This window comes from Lissotriton helveticus, chromosome 6, assembly GCF_964261635.1.
Source record: "Lissotriton helveticus chromosome 6, aLisHel1.1, whole genome shotgun sequence".
NCBI classification, from domain to species: Eukaryota; Metazoa; Chordata; class Amphibia; order Caudata; family Salamandridae; genus Lissotriton; species Lissotriton helveticus.
Genome location: NC_136067.1, coordinates 786,307,256 through 786,322,178, shown reverse-complemented (window position 1 = coordinate 786,322,178; position 14,923 = coordinate 786,307,256).

Genomic DNA, 14,923 nt, shown 5'->3' with positions numbered 1-14,923 from the left:
AAACATTGAAAATAACCATCTTATTCCAAATGTTAGGACCTGGTACTTAAGAAATTAAATCATAAACACCACAATCCACCAAGAGGGATAGTCAACATGGTTAAGTATTGTTACAACCCTATAGTTAAGCCTTCCACCAGCTTCATCACCAATCTCTGAACTAGCTCAAAACATGGCACATTTTTCAGTGATAATGACAAATAAAAAAACTCACTGAAAAATAAACGTAACCAATGCAAATCCCTGCTGACTCTTCAAATAAGCCATTGCTAAAAGCCTTCCTAGCATTCTAACAGTCCACCTACTGCAATAATGCAATTGAGCCCAATAGAGCGAGAAATGTTCGCTTGTAGAAATCAAACTAATTCTTAAAATTCTATATGCCCCACATCCACAAGTAAAAGTCCCTAATGAACTAAAATGCCTAATATTGCCTCTGGTAAAATAAACTGACACATACTAGAGAATCTGCAAGATCTCAGATCCGTTTAATATACAATTATGTAAGGAGCAAATATCTCCTGGGAAAATGCACTACGATCAGTGATATTAATTGATTTTAACCATCCATACTTATTCACTCAACCTCATTTCTCCACTACAGCTATAATGTCAACGATCGCAACAAAAGAAGGAATCAACCAGGGCCCCAACAGTCAGTTATGCAGAACAATACTCAAAAACAGATGATATGCAAATGTAAACACATTTTAATACAGTATATAGAATTTACACAATGGTTAAAAATACTTTCATGAAAAGATTAATGTAATGCATAAAAAATAAAAAATAAAAACACCAATGTGCTGACAATACAAAAGAATAAAAATAAGAGAACAACACGCAACAGTGTGTAATCAGAAAAACATCAGAAATTCGTTACTCTCGAGAAAACGGGACATACCCTCGCTTTACGCATAAGGGAAAAGGATGCTCAGACTCAAAATTTGGGTGTCAATGATCCAGACATTGGACTGGTAAAAGACTCTGATGCCATTCTTTTAGCCTTTGAGAAGTTCTATCAGAGATTATATTCGGAAAACAGGAGGCATAATTCAACCTTGCAAGAGGAGATAGCGGGATTTTTAGAGCAAGTCTCAATAGAATCTCTGCCCTCCTCAGATATCACCATGCTCAAAGCTCCCATTACTCTAGATGAGTTTGTCAAAGCTCTTGAGTCGATCCCTTCTGGGAAAGCGGCGGGTCTTGATTTCTTGGCAGGAGAGTTCTTTAAAAAAATTTCAACACAGCTTGCTCCAATCTTGTTTGAACTTTTTAGCCTGATTCAGGCTGGTGAATCGCCACCCGACTCTTGGAGATATGCCAAAATAGTGTTTTTTTTAAAGAAAGGGAAGTTACCCACAGATTTGGGGGTATATCGTCCAATTACTTTAATTAACAACAATGTTAAAATCTACTCCAAGATCTTTGCGAATAGACTAGGTTCTGTTATCAAAAAAATTGTTTCACACAATCAACATGGTTTTGTTCCTGGCCGGGAAACTATTGATCATATTCGCAGAGTCATAACTCCCTTTGATTACACTCAGGTGACAGGAGACCCTATGGCACTAATCTTAGTGGACGCCGAAAAAGCCTTTGATAGTGTCTCCTGGCCTTTTTTATGGGCAGTAATGAAATATTACGGAATTGGAGATGGGTTTATTCGAGCTATCAAAGGCATGTACATAGAGCCTGTAGCCAAAAATAGCCTTAAAGGGCTGCTATTCTGGAGAGATTAGGATAGAGCGGGGTTCCAGGCAAGGCTGCCCCTGCTCTACCTTGCTATTTGCAATTTATATCGATCCCCTCATCAGATTGATACAAGCAAGCCAGGTAATTCAATCTGTTTCGGCTTTAGGAGGGGAGGTGAAAATCCTAGGGTATGCGGATGATTTAGCAATAGTGACTCCAGCACCACAGGATACTTTGGTGGTGTTAGGAGCTATCACATCTAGATTTGGGGAAATTTCTGGTTATCATATGAATGAAGGGAAAACACAAATAGTCATAGATCAGAAGGTGGATATGGTTGACTCACGGATAGTAACCATTTCAAAGAAAAGGGTTACTCATTCTCTGACTTTAAATGGTTCATTATCAAATGCATAGATATGAACAAGAGAGGTGGTGACAGCACGATTAAAAGAAAGAACCGCGAACAGTGGTATATTTCCATTCTCAACACAGTCATGAAAGGTCTTAACATGAGAGAGGACTGGATGATTATTGTGAATTGATGATCCATTTCTCTTCTCCCCTATAGATATGACCCAGGATTCTTTGCTCTTGATCTTGAGTAACAACATGGGAGTATTATAGGACATATATGGGGTCGCGTAGTCTGGGGTGAGTAGATTGGGGTCATGTGGACAACCAGGGGGAGGTGTGTGTACCTGCCACACATTGACTTCAGGATGCACATGGCCTCCACCGTCCCCCCAACTAATCAGGGTTTCGGGGTGACTTAGGGAAAGAGAGATTTTTTGTATTTTTTATACAGACATATAATATACTCCTCACCAGAATTGAGTAGGCTGGCATTTTGTAAATAGTCGATATCGGATAAATAAGACACAATATCGTCTAAAATATACTTGAGCAGTAAAATCCATATTATCATATACTGACCATCTGAAACCGTTTATTCTTATAATTACAACTATAAGTCTATGTGGAATGCTTTACATCAGCCAAATTATAGAGATATACATCTTGAACCGTTTATTCTTATTATTACAACTATAAGTGTAAGTGGCATACCTTACATCAGCCTAATTATAGAGACATTCACTCACAAGGCCCATAGCGATATAACTAACTAGGTGGGTCCCACTAGGATCAGCATAGTATCCCATTGCCCTTTTAAGTCTAAGAAGACCTGGGCCGGCTTCATGCGTCGCCAAGGCCCTTTTAATTCTAACAATGATGCCCGGACACAGCGCAGTAGAGCAGCGCGCTTTCCCACAGTTGTGGTAATTCATACTATGTTTAAATAGAGCAGCCACAGCAAACCGAGATATACATCTTAAACCGTGTATTCTTATAATTACAACCATAAGTCTATGCGGTATACCTTACATCAGCCTAATTATAGAGACATTCACTCACGGGGCCCATAGCAATATAACTAACTAGGTGGGTCCCACTAGGATCAGTATGGTATCCCATTGCCCTTTTAAGTCTAAGAAGACCTGGGACGGCTTCATGCGTCGCTATTGCCCTTTTAATTCTAACAATGATGCCCGGACACAACGCAGTAGAGCAGCGGCTTTCCCAAAAGGCGTGGTAAATCATACTATGTTTAAATAGAGCAGCCACAGCAAACCGAGGTTACAAGCCTTTAGAGAAGATGGTCGGGAGGGCGCCGCCACTCCGCTGACAGGTAAGGAGAACCGCTAGATGGTAAGCGCTTGATCTGTTGGGGGTAGAGTTCAGTAAAGAAGGAGAATGCTTTGGGGTTTTTACAGCTGCGGGCGCACTCGAGTGTCAGTGTCACCACAAACTCGAGTGTGAGTGTACATACGGGTTGGTCCATCTGATTCATCATATGTAGGGATGATAAATTAGCAAGGATTGAGAAGGCACCAGGTTGTAACAAAGTGCAGGCAAATCTGAGTGAAAGTTTTTCGATGGGCGGGGCCATCTGATTATGTACATGAGAAGGGATTTTTTAACATAGAACAAAGTAAGGAGGGCAAAGGAAAAAATATGATATCTTCAATCTATAAAAAAGATTGATTTAAGGTAGTTTGGGCCAGATCATAGATATAAGGACTGCTCAAAATCAGGAAATTAGATTTCCTTAAACAAACTTTATGACATTAAGAAGCACTAGGAGGTTAACCTCTTTGGAGGAAAGACCTACAATTTATTCATCAATATGGTATTACCTTTAGATCCACCACTCTGATCATCACATATATAATAAAGAGTGGAAGAAGATTGGGGATGGACACAGGCGAACTGCTTTCCACATGCGCTTAGAGTCACTCCGGCCCGGTGAGTATGCTTCACCAATAGAATTAAAAAGCTATAGGGTTGATTCAATGAATTAGAGGCTATTAATCGAGCACCGCTGCATATGTGTTCTCTCTCCTTTACAGACAAAAAACCATTCTTATCTTTACCATCGTCAAAAGAAAAGACGTTGGTTTCCCTTCTATATCGGCTACACTACATGGGAGGATAGACCATTTCGTAGTGATCGGTAGGTCCCATAAAGGGTTGGGAGGTCTATGTAATGTATCTTCACCCCAGACCACATGAGGGCCAATATTTAAAATATAATTGGACCATTGTCCCTCTGCCCACAGTGCCAGCATCAAGAAGCGATTGGAGCCCTAAGGAGCCCGGCTAAAATATTTACATTGTGGAAATATTTCTTGAACCACCCCAGAGATATTGTGAGGTGGGTAGAATCATTTTACCTTCCGGGCTTGGCCTGGAAAGATACTGATAAAGAGGATATGTTTTGCATGAAAGATGGTACATGTATGGATATAAATGTATATGTATGTGGAATGGATGATAGGTAATTGGGGACCCCTTGGACAGTTATGTTGCACAGTATCAAGCTTTGATGATATTATAACTAGTGATCTTGATACTAGGACCATATGTTTCTATGTTTCAGAAAATGTGTTTTTTAAAGGGAAGGGATGTAATGAAATCTTGTTTAAGCTCATCTGTATAGGAAATCGAAGGGACGAACAATGCCCTCCATCCTATGACCTTAGGAGAGGGAGGCAAGAACATTTTGGATTGGGATATTGGGTCATGCAATTTTTCATCAGTATGATATGCTTAAGTAAATAATAACACACTGCTTATATGTTTTTTGATTAGGATTTACTGGTGTTTTTAATTGAAAGAGAACAGTCTATAAACATTGTCTTGAAGAAGGTGGTTTACAATAATATAAGTGCCATCGAAACGCGTTGACATGTTACATGGTGTTACATCCAAGGATCTGATTGGGTGGTGAATAAATGAAATGATTTATGGACACCCAAGAGATATTACGACAATGAATTCTATATGGAGTAACGAATTTCTGATGTTTTTATGATTACACACTGTTGCTTGTTGTTCTCTTATTTTTATTCTTTTGTATTTTCAGCACATTGGTGTTTTTATTTTTTTTTTTTCTATAAATTCTATATATTGTATTAAAATGTGTTTGCTTTTGCATATCATCTGTTTTTGAGTATTGTTCTGCATAAATGACTGTTGGGGCCCTGGTTGATTCCTTCTTTTGTTGCGATCAGTGACATTATAGCTGTTGTGGAGAAATTAGGTTGAGTGAATTAGTATGGATGGTTAAAATCAATTAATATCACTAATCCTAGTGCAGTGAAATCATTTTCCCAGGAGAGATTTGCTCTTTACCTACCTGTGGTACCCCTTCTCTTGGGTGTGGGGTCGCTCCCATTTTATCTTTTCAGACTAATATACAATTACAACATATTCCCTACCCAAAATTGCATATAAAATTACCAATCACAATTGTGTTTAAATGAAGCACACAAGCATCTACCCTTTGGGTATTAGATGATAATCTACGTACTTTGGGGGAGTCTGATTGCTGCCTCTTTGTCTTCTTAGATCTCTCCCTGGGTTCAACATTGTATGTCATGAAACTGCTCCTTTATAAGACCTCATCTTGCGAGTGGGGCTCTTACTTAACTGGGTGGCTTTATTGTTGCAGAACAGATCACAGTTAATACAGATTTGAATGTTCCGGAAACCTGAAAATGCCACTGATGGGCACAGTACATCAAGTATCACCTCTATTTCCCTCAATTTTCAACCCACCTGAAGCCACTTGGGATCTTGATTTTGGAAGAGAGTGGTGCAGCAATCCACTAGTATGCAGACCGCACCCATCAAACCATCAGGTTTTCACCCTGGGCGACAGATGAAGGGTGCAACTTCCATTACAAATTTGAACCCTTGATATCAGCTTTCTTTTTTAAACTAAACCCTAGCAAGACATATATTTTCCTAATTGTTTTAGGCAAACAGTATTCACCCACACAACATAAAATTAGACAATGCATACCTTTAGGGTTTAAAAATCCCATTGCAACATAAACTACATCTAGGAACCTTAACTTACAACTTTGTGTCACTAGATCAAAACCATCAATTCTACCACATGATTTTTAACGAAGTTAAAGTACTGATGCAATCGCATCTTGATGGGGTCACTGCAACCACAGGTGATCTACTCAAAGTAATAATTTCCCAATTTAGGCAATTCTCCACTCAGAGTCATGATTAGTTTCTGCAGCAAGGAGGGTCTCATACCTGACTCAGATCTAACTACACTGGCAACTTTTGGGAGGAAGAATTACACTTGAGATACTGTGGGTCAAATATATATAATTTCTCCTGGGTCAGCCAATCTATCTGGACAAACTCTTGCCAAAGAAGAAGGGTCATGAAGGTGAAAAGCAATATACAACTTATATTCCACTTACTAAAACAGCTACATTGAAAACTGCAAATCAAGCGTTTTGGCGGCACTATGAAACGGTCCTTCAAGATGACAGTATGCTATCCACAACCCTCATATTGTAGAGGCAAGTTCTTATATTTGAATTTTTATTTGTCACTTGTATTTGATATTGGAAACACGTTTTAAAAGAAATGGTTTAGTAGCTGGTGTATGTTGTTTTGTCAATCTTTCAGTTAGTAGATTAATTCCTAATTTAGGTCTTGCCTGCAAAACACATTAGCAGTCTGGCGACAGCTCATGTTGTCAGACATGACACAAGTAACACACAAACACAACTTACATGCATACACACACACACACAAATTCACGGAAAAAAACCAAGGGTTAAAGTGGTGTTATAGTTATCTGAAAATTCCAGTTAAACATGCCATTTTAAATGTACAAAACCACTGAAATTCACCGGTTACAGTTATCATTAGTAACTATAAATCATGCCCTAAGATGAGTTCATAGCCTCTTCCCACGCTGGGTTGAAGGCTGCTGTGGATTTCCATTTCAATGAGGCTTTGCCTGCAGACACTGTGTGGCATGGTGATCTCTGCAGAGACCATGGCACCTGGGACGCTTTGTCATTGTCCCAGCAACAAAGGCACCCAAGGGGCGACCTATGGGCAGTCTGGTTATATGGGTTCGGCAGAGTCTATCACTCCACATCATAGAGGTTGACACCAGAAACAAAGATATCCAACATGTTAGAGCCGACCTGGGTCCCTTGGGATGGCTTGATATTTACAATGTCTATGCTAAGGGTAACAAGGGTGGGAGGTCAGAAGTTTTAGCGGCTCTGGATTCCCTCCTCGAAATTCACTCTGCAGATAATAACATTGTGATAGCTGGTGATTTCAATCGAACCTTCAAGCCTTTGGCCTTTTATGATGATTTTTCTGGGGACTAGGAGGATAGGCAATGTGGTGTCCCTAAATTAGATTTGAAACCAGTTACTCGCTGGTCTGAGGACGTTATTTGTCTAAATGCTATTTGCTATGAAAGGGGGGTAAGGGCACTAAACGGGAGGACTGAGAGTGATAAGATAGGGGCAAACACTTTTGACAACGGGCGTTATAGTAGCAGAATTGACTATGTCCTTTATAGCCTGAAATTGTGGAAACTAGTTGGTGATATGGAGGTCAAATGGAGAATTGAAAGTGACCATAACCCGCTGTGCGTAGAGCACAAATGGTGGACATCTGACTCTGTGGATCCGAACCTAGTTGTGGATAGCGTTTCTACATTTGTCCCTACAAATGATTTGCGTAGGCTAAGATGGGTGCATGTAATGGCTAATCAACAGGCTATGGATAGTATTAGTGTGGAGGCTGATAAAACCATAATGGCGATTGAGCAAACGAACATAGTTAAACCTGGCTCGAATGATATAACCAAAATCCACGAAAGCCTCATTTCAAATATTAGGGACCACTTTTGAAACCTGCAAAGAAGAATAGCGGGGCAACTCTTAAGGTGGCTAAGTGGTATAATACTGAATGCAGGAATGCCAGATTTGCCTTAGGCTCAGCTATCAAGGGGAGGCAATTAGAGACCATCCGTATCGCTAGAAAGGAGTACAGGAAATGTATGCTAAGAAATTGTGGGACGAGCTTCATTGGCAAGATCTAAAGGAGGCCAGTGACAGAAAAGATTCAAGACAATTCTGGAGTGTTGTTAAGTGGGGTAGAGGTGGTGTATCTGAACCTCCTAATAACAACGTATCACAGGAGGACTGGGTAAACTACTTCAAACCCCACTACGCCCAAAATCAGCTTGACAACATGATGGTCGGCTTCAGGCCTGCCTATTATAAAGGAAACTCTTTTAGTATCAGTGAAGTAAAGATGGCTCTTAGTACGGTGGCTAGTGGTAGAGCACCGGGTTTAGATGGGTGCCAGCGGACGTCTTTATTAATGATAAAGAGCGTTGGAGCAAGTATATTGTTCTCTTTGCCAATGCAGTCGCACAGGGTGCAGCTGTCCCAACATCATGGCAAGGCGCAGTCATAATCCCTGTATTCGAAAAAGGAGACGGATCGCAGCCAGGAAACTACAGGCCCATAAGCTTAATTGACACCATCCAAAAGGTGGTTGGGAGGATGGTAGTCAATAGGCTTCTTGATTGGGCAGAGGACAATAATGCTCTGTCACCCTTCCAGGCAGGGTTCCGAAGTTTACCAGCACTGTAGACCAGGTCTTCCGCTTTACTCTATTGCAATGTAAGACCGTGTTACTGGGCAAGGGAAGCCTGTACGCGGCTTTTGTTGACCTGTGGGCTGCCTTTGACCTAGTCCCTAGGTCTCAGTTGTGGCTTGTTCTGAAGAGTCTGGGCCTTCCTGTCGAATTTTTGGCAATGTTGATGAGGCTCCATGAAGCAAATTTTGCTAAGATACAATGGGGAGGGCAGGGAATGGTCATCTCAGACATCCCAGTGGAGCGGGGAGTCCGCCAAGGATGTGCGATGGCTCCCACGCTTTTTACGTTGTACATCAATGGTGTTGTTGCCCGCATGCTCTCTGCAAATGTTGATGCTCCCCTATTGGCTGGCATTAAGACACCCATTTTAATGTTTGCAGATGATACTCTGATTTTATCAAAGACCCCGAGTGGCCTGCAGCACGCTTTATTTATTTTTTATCAATTCTGTGGGGAGTAGGGCTTAGAAGTAAATGTGGCCAAAACCAAGCTCATGGTTTTTAACCCTCATCGAAGTTTTAGAAATAAAATTACCATGAACGGTCGGCCTCTAGAGGTGGTTAAAACCTTTACGTACTTGGGGATTCATGTGTCAAATGATCTTAGATGGTCCCAACACATAGATACTGCAGTACTAAGGCATAGGCAAATTGTAGGAGCTCTTAGGTCAGAGCATAGAAAATCCTTGACTAAACCAATAAAACCTGTACTTCAGGTGTATGAGGCTAAAGCCCTCAGTTCAGCGCTTTACGGCACTGAATTGTGGGGGTTTGAGAAATTACAGCCACTTCAAGTTTCGGAAAACAAGTTCTTCTGTCTTATCACTGGTCTTCCCAAAAGTACTCCCTTGTTGCCACTCAAATACGACCTTGGCAGGAAAGCTATTGTTGACTCAGCCAGGCTTCGTCCAATCTTGTATTTGCGTAGGCTTTGGACTACACCTGAACTCTCACATTACGCGGAAGGATTTCTGGACATCATTAAAACTGATGTGTTCCTTAAAGTTGGATGGTTGAATGCACTCAGAAAAATGCTGGGTCTTTTAGGTCTCCAAATGCTATGGGAACACCCAGAGACAGCTTTATTCCCATCAAAAAAAGCCCTAAAGGAAATCTACTGGGAGAAGGTGGCCCTTCGGAACTGGTGCGGCACCAGTGCCTCGACCATGGCTGGAGGATTCTTAGAAGCTAATCCCAATCCTAGTTTAGAACTCTATTGGGATGTTATAACCATACCGAAGGATAGGAAGCTCCTTTTTCAACTTAGAGCAGGTGCCCTTCCTCTTAGATGTTTGACAGGCAGGTGGGGCGGTCTATCTACTAGCAATTGCCCTGCCTGTGGAACGCACAAGGAAACAATTGGCCACTTTTTATTTGCTTGCTTGGCCTATGTAGAACCAAGACGTATTTGGTTAACTCCATTGTGCAAGTCCTTAGGTACTACCAGTAGTGCTGTAGCTGTAAGAATTATACTCACTAGCACTTTACTACCTATAGTAATAGCCACTGCTAAATATCTTGGATGGGCAAGGATTATTAGACAAAAGCTTTTAGATCATTGATCCTGTCATTTTATCAACTATCACTGAATTGGTAAAATAATGTATTAAAAGAGTATCTGTATTTTAATTGTATTTTTTATAATGCAATTAAACTATGTTTTTAAACTACCCGTCTGTATACAAAACTTTTTTTTTAAAAAAACCTGTTTTTTAATTGTATTATATTGAAGATTGTATATGCTTTTATGAGTGAACCTCGAATAAAGCAAATTTGAACTGAACTGCTTTGTCATTGTGGGCCAGTGTGGGTGTTTTAACCCTTAGTGAAGTGCAGATCATTGATTGTAGTATTCTGCAAAGGCATGCCCCAGATTATTGTGTCCCCTGCGTGGTTGGTGTTAGTGAAAACTGCAAATAGGCCCAGTGGTGATTCCACGATGTGCAGCCCAACATGTACCAACAACAAAGAATACATTTCATGCCCACGCACTTCTATGGTCAGAGAAGGCGCTTGTTATTAGCTTTTTAGACTGCTTATTTTTAAGAGAAGTCATATATTAAACTGTGCAGACCGAAGTGCATCCCCAAACTCCCTTCACAATAACAACTGCTTTTTGCTCTTAAACCAATGTAAAACATTTAGAATTGCCTGCTGGTGACATCTTCAACACGTTCTGGCTTTTTAGTTTATGGCGCTTCGAAAAAATAAAACTATAAGTTCCAGAATCCAACATGATATGGATAGGTAAAGTCATCACTAGTTCAACAGGTCACCAGGCTTCTTTTGGCAGCTGTGCATGACAGTAGCTCACCAGCCTTGCCATGGCTTAATGCTGCTGCAAGCTATCAATTAATCAATCAATCAGGGGTTTATAAAAAGTAATTCTCACCTGTGAGGGTCTCAAGGTGCTGGGGGGGACGAAGGGGGGGTGCAGCTCCGGTTCTGTCGAAGAGCCTGGTCTTGAGGTTCTTCCTGAAGGTGTGCAGGGACGGAGAGCGTCTGACGTTAACTGGGAGCTCGTTCCAGGTCTTGGCTGATATGTAGGAGAAGGCTCATCTAACAGTTCTGTTTCTGTGGATTTGGGGGCCTCTGCCAGGGTGAGGTCGGCAGAGCGGAGGTTCCTTTTAGGTACGTGGAAGGAGACTCTCTTGTTGAGGTATTTGGGTCCGATGTTGTGGAGGGATTTGTAGGCGTGGGTGAGAAGTTTGAAGGTTACTCTCTTCTCGATGGGGAGCCAGTGGAGGTCTCGTAGGTGTTGGGTCATGTGTTCGTGCTGTGGGCTCCCATGGACGAGTCTGGCTGTGGTATTCTGGATGGTTTGGAGCTTGTGTAGAAGAGTTTTGTTGATTTTGGCGTAGAGGGAGTTGCCGTAGTCCAGTCTACTGATTATGAGTGCGTGGCTGATGGAACTTCTGCAATTGGGGGGTATTCATTTGAAGGTCTTGCGGAGGATGCGGAGGCAGTTGAAAGTGGTGGAGGTGACAGAGTTGATCTGGTGGGTCATGGTGAGGGTGGAGTCAAGGATGAGGCTGAGGTTCCCTGCGTGGTCTTTAGGGGTGGGTGGACTACCGAGGGCGGAGGGCCACCAGGTGTTGTGCCAGGCAGAGCGTCTGATGATGAGGACCTCAGTCTTCTCAGAGTTGGGCTTCAGGCAGCTCTCCTTTATCCAGGCTGGGATGTCCTTCCTTCCTTCCTGGAAGCAGAGTCTAGTATCATCGGGGTTCTTCGTGAGGGAGAGGATGAGCTGGGTGTCGTCAGCGTAAGATACTTTGCTGAGTCCATGCTGTCTGACGATGGCGGCAACGGGGGCCATGTAGAAGTTGAAGAGAGCGTGGTGCTGAGCGATGATCCTTGGGGTACTCCGCAGTTGATCTCTGTGGGTTTGGAGAGGAAGGGAGGGAGTCTGATCCTCTGGGTTCTGTCAGAGAGAAAGATTTGGATCCAGTTGAGGGCAGTTCCTCATATCCAAGGGTCGTGAAGTTTGGCTGCGGAGTGGTCCAGTAGAATGAGGGCCGCAGTGTTTCCCTGTCATTAGTGGCGGCGAGTAGGGCTGTTTCAGTGCTGTGGTTGCTGCGGAACCCATACTGGGAGGACTCTAGGATGGAGTTCTCTTCGATGAAGGCGATCAGCTGGGCATTTATGAGTCTCTTGGTGCCTTTGGCAGTGAGCTATCACCCAGAGTTCAGCTCCTGGCAATGACTATGAGTCTATATGCCAAGCCCTGTGATAGGAGTATACTAAGAACAGAAAACAAATTTGCATGATTAAATGTTTGGTACATACATCAAGGGGCAAGCTAGCGGTCTCAGCTGCAATCCCTAGCTAACTCTAAATGATGTCTATGGGAATAGTCTTGTAAATATAGTTTTGCAGGGATTTTCAAACTAATTTTAGTTTTAACAGTGTGTTCTTTATGTATATTTGAAGTAATAATTTTGAAATATTTAAGCTGGATTCCAGGGTCTCTTGCACTAGTGACATGGAGGAGGGATAGAAGAGCTGAGAGCATTTGTCTAAAATTGTCACTTCATATTCTGACTGGTTGCCCCCACTGATGGAGAAGGAAAATGTTGTCACTCAAGATGACTGACAAGATGGCTGTCCTGTGAGTTGGTCCAAATTGTGAATGACAACATGAACAAAGCAACTGTTGAAGTGGCTGACCCAATGTCCATCCCTATACATGCTTTCCTGTGCACTGATACAAAGGGGGCTAACTCAAAACTCAATTTTGTGCATCTTCACTGTTATTCTTTATGATATATTAATTCCATAAGCAATGTCAGATAACTACAGCTGTTGTTATAGACCTTAAAAAGCACTTGGATTTTCTGTCAACAACAAAAATGATGTTTTAGGATTAGGCATACCATTAGAAATGTACTATTTATTTACTCTAGGAAAGACATTTTTATGAGTTTCCAAATGGGTGAATCATAAATGTATGACTCATGAAGTTACTGATTTTGTGTGACTCAGACCCATCATTATTTTGTGTGCATTCCACATCTTCGTTCCAATTTAAACATTAAAAAGTTGTCCCGAACTATTAAATGTACCAAAGAAATCACACATTTATATAAAACACATGAAATAATTATAGTGTAAAATGCATTAGCAGTAATTAGTGGGTTATTACAGATGATTGTTGACATGAACACTAATCAAGGAACCTTAAGGCCATGGTTTATGCTATAAAGTGCAGGACGCCAACATTTAGCAGTGCATACAATTTGAATGCTAAGTCTTGTAGTATGGCTATTGCAAGCCAATTATCTGTTGCTATTTTGTGGCTTCTGTCCTTGTCTTCGTCATCTCTCTCCTGAGGCTATTGGAAGATGTACCACCGACTGGGAGGCTCAGCCAACCCTAGAGGGAGGTCAGCTAACCTTCCCCCCTGAAGACGGCAGACAAAGGCCAAATCAGCAGTAGAGAGTCAGAGGGGTCAAGGAAAGGCCAGCTATTGACCAAGTGAGTTACGGTTCAAAGGGTCCAATCAAGTAAGAGGGAGAGTGGTCACAAGCACAGCCTAAAAGTTGTATCTTTACGTCCGCAGTCGGACTGGAATCTCCGCACTCAAGCCTCACTCTCTGCAGCCGGGCCGTACTCTCCGACTCAGGCCGGATGAAGTGTTATCAAAGGGCCAGAATGCAATTTTTACAAAATCGAACATTAGGAATGTGTAATAAACAGTAGAGGAAGTCATGAAAATCAGTTTAGGCTGGGAAAAGAGTGTTGCCAGACACCACATTATATCCTAGAAAAGGTTTGCTCCTTTGCATTGTAGTGTAGTTCCTATATTCCCAATAGGCTCTGCGCATTGGAATAATTTACACTATAGATTTGACATAGGACTGAGGTCAGTATGCCTCTATCGAGTATATTAAACGTATTTGTGTGTGCCGACTAACTCAGAGGTCACTAGAAACTTTCTCGAATACACAAGAAGGGATTAGTTCCAGACAACCGCATAAACATGATAACTTTGTTTCCCTAGGACTGGAACAAATATCTTCAGAGTTGTGGAAACAATAGATAACTATTTTACTCAGTCAATCGTGCATGCTTCGTTTCTACAGAGTTGCACAGAAATAGAGAGATGGGCGTTTGAATAAAAGAGATTTATTGAACAGTCTTCTTTCTCATGCAAGAGAGGCGAACTGCTACAATCGTTAGACAGAATGCAAAGTATAATGTGTACAGCGAGAACAGTGATATAAAATAATACTGTAATAGCATGTCTGTTGCTATGACATGTAAAAATACATACATAAATAACACAGGCTAAAATACTCAACTGGTGCTTCTAAAATATGCCTACCCCAATGTACCTAACCTAGGTCTAGTACCAGGGAAGAAGTAGGTGCTGCTTAGCATAAGTTTTAGTTCTGCCAAGAATTGACAAAGATTTATCTAGGTTCAAATCAGCTCCATACCTTTAGAATGAAAGAGGTTGGTATCTCTGTCTCGGGACTCGGTTTCCCAAAACCCCGCAAGGGGAGTCAGAAACACTGGAGCTGGATTCTCAGCAGGAGGATGTCAGCTTCTTTGTCAGTGCGTCAGCTGGCGAGTCGGCTTCCTTCGGCACTTGCTGAAGCGAGCTGCGTCAGGCAAGAAGGTAGTTGAACTGCACCGAACCACACCATGCTTTGCTATAGCAAGTGAAGGTATATTTATACCTTGAATGTGTTTTGGAATGCCAGGTGTGGTGTAAA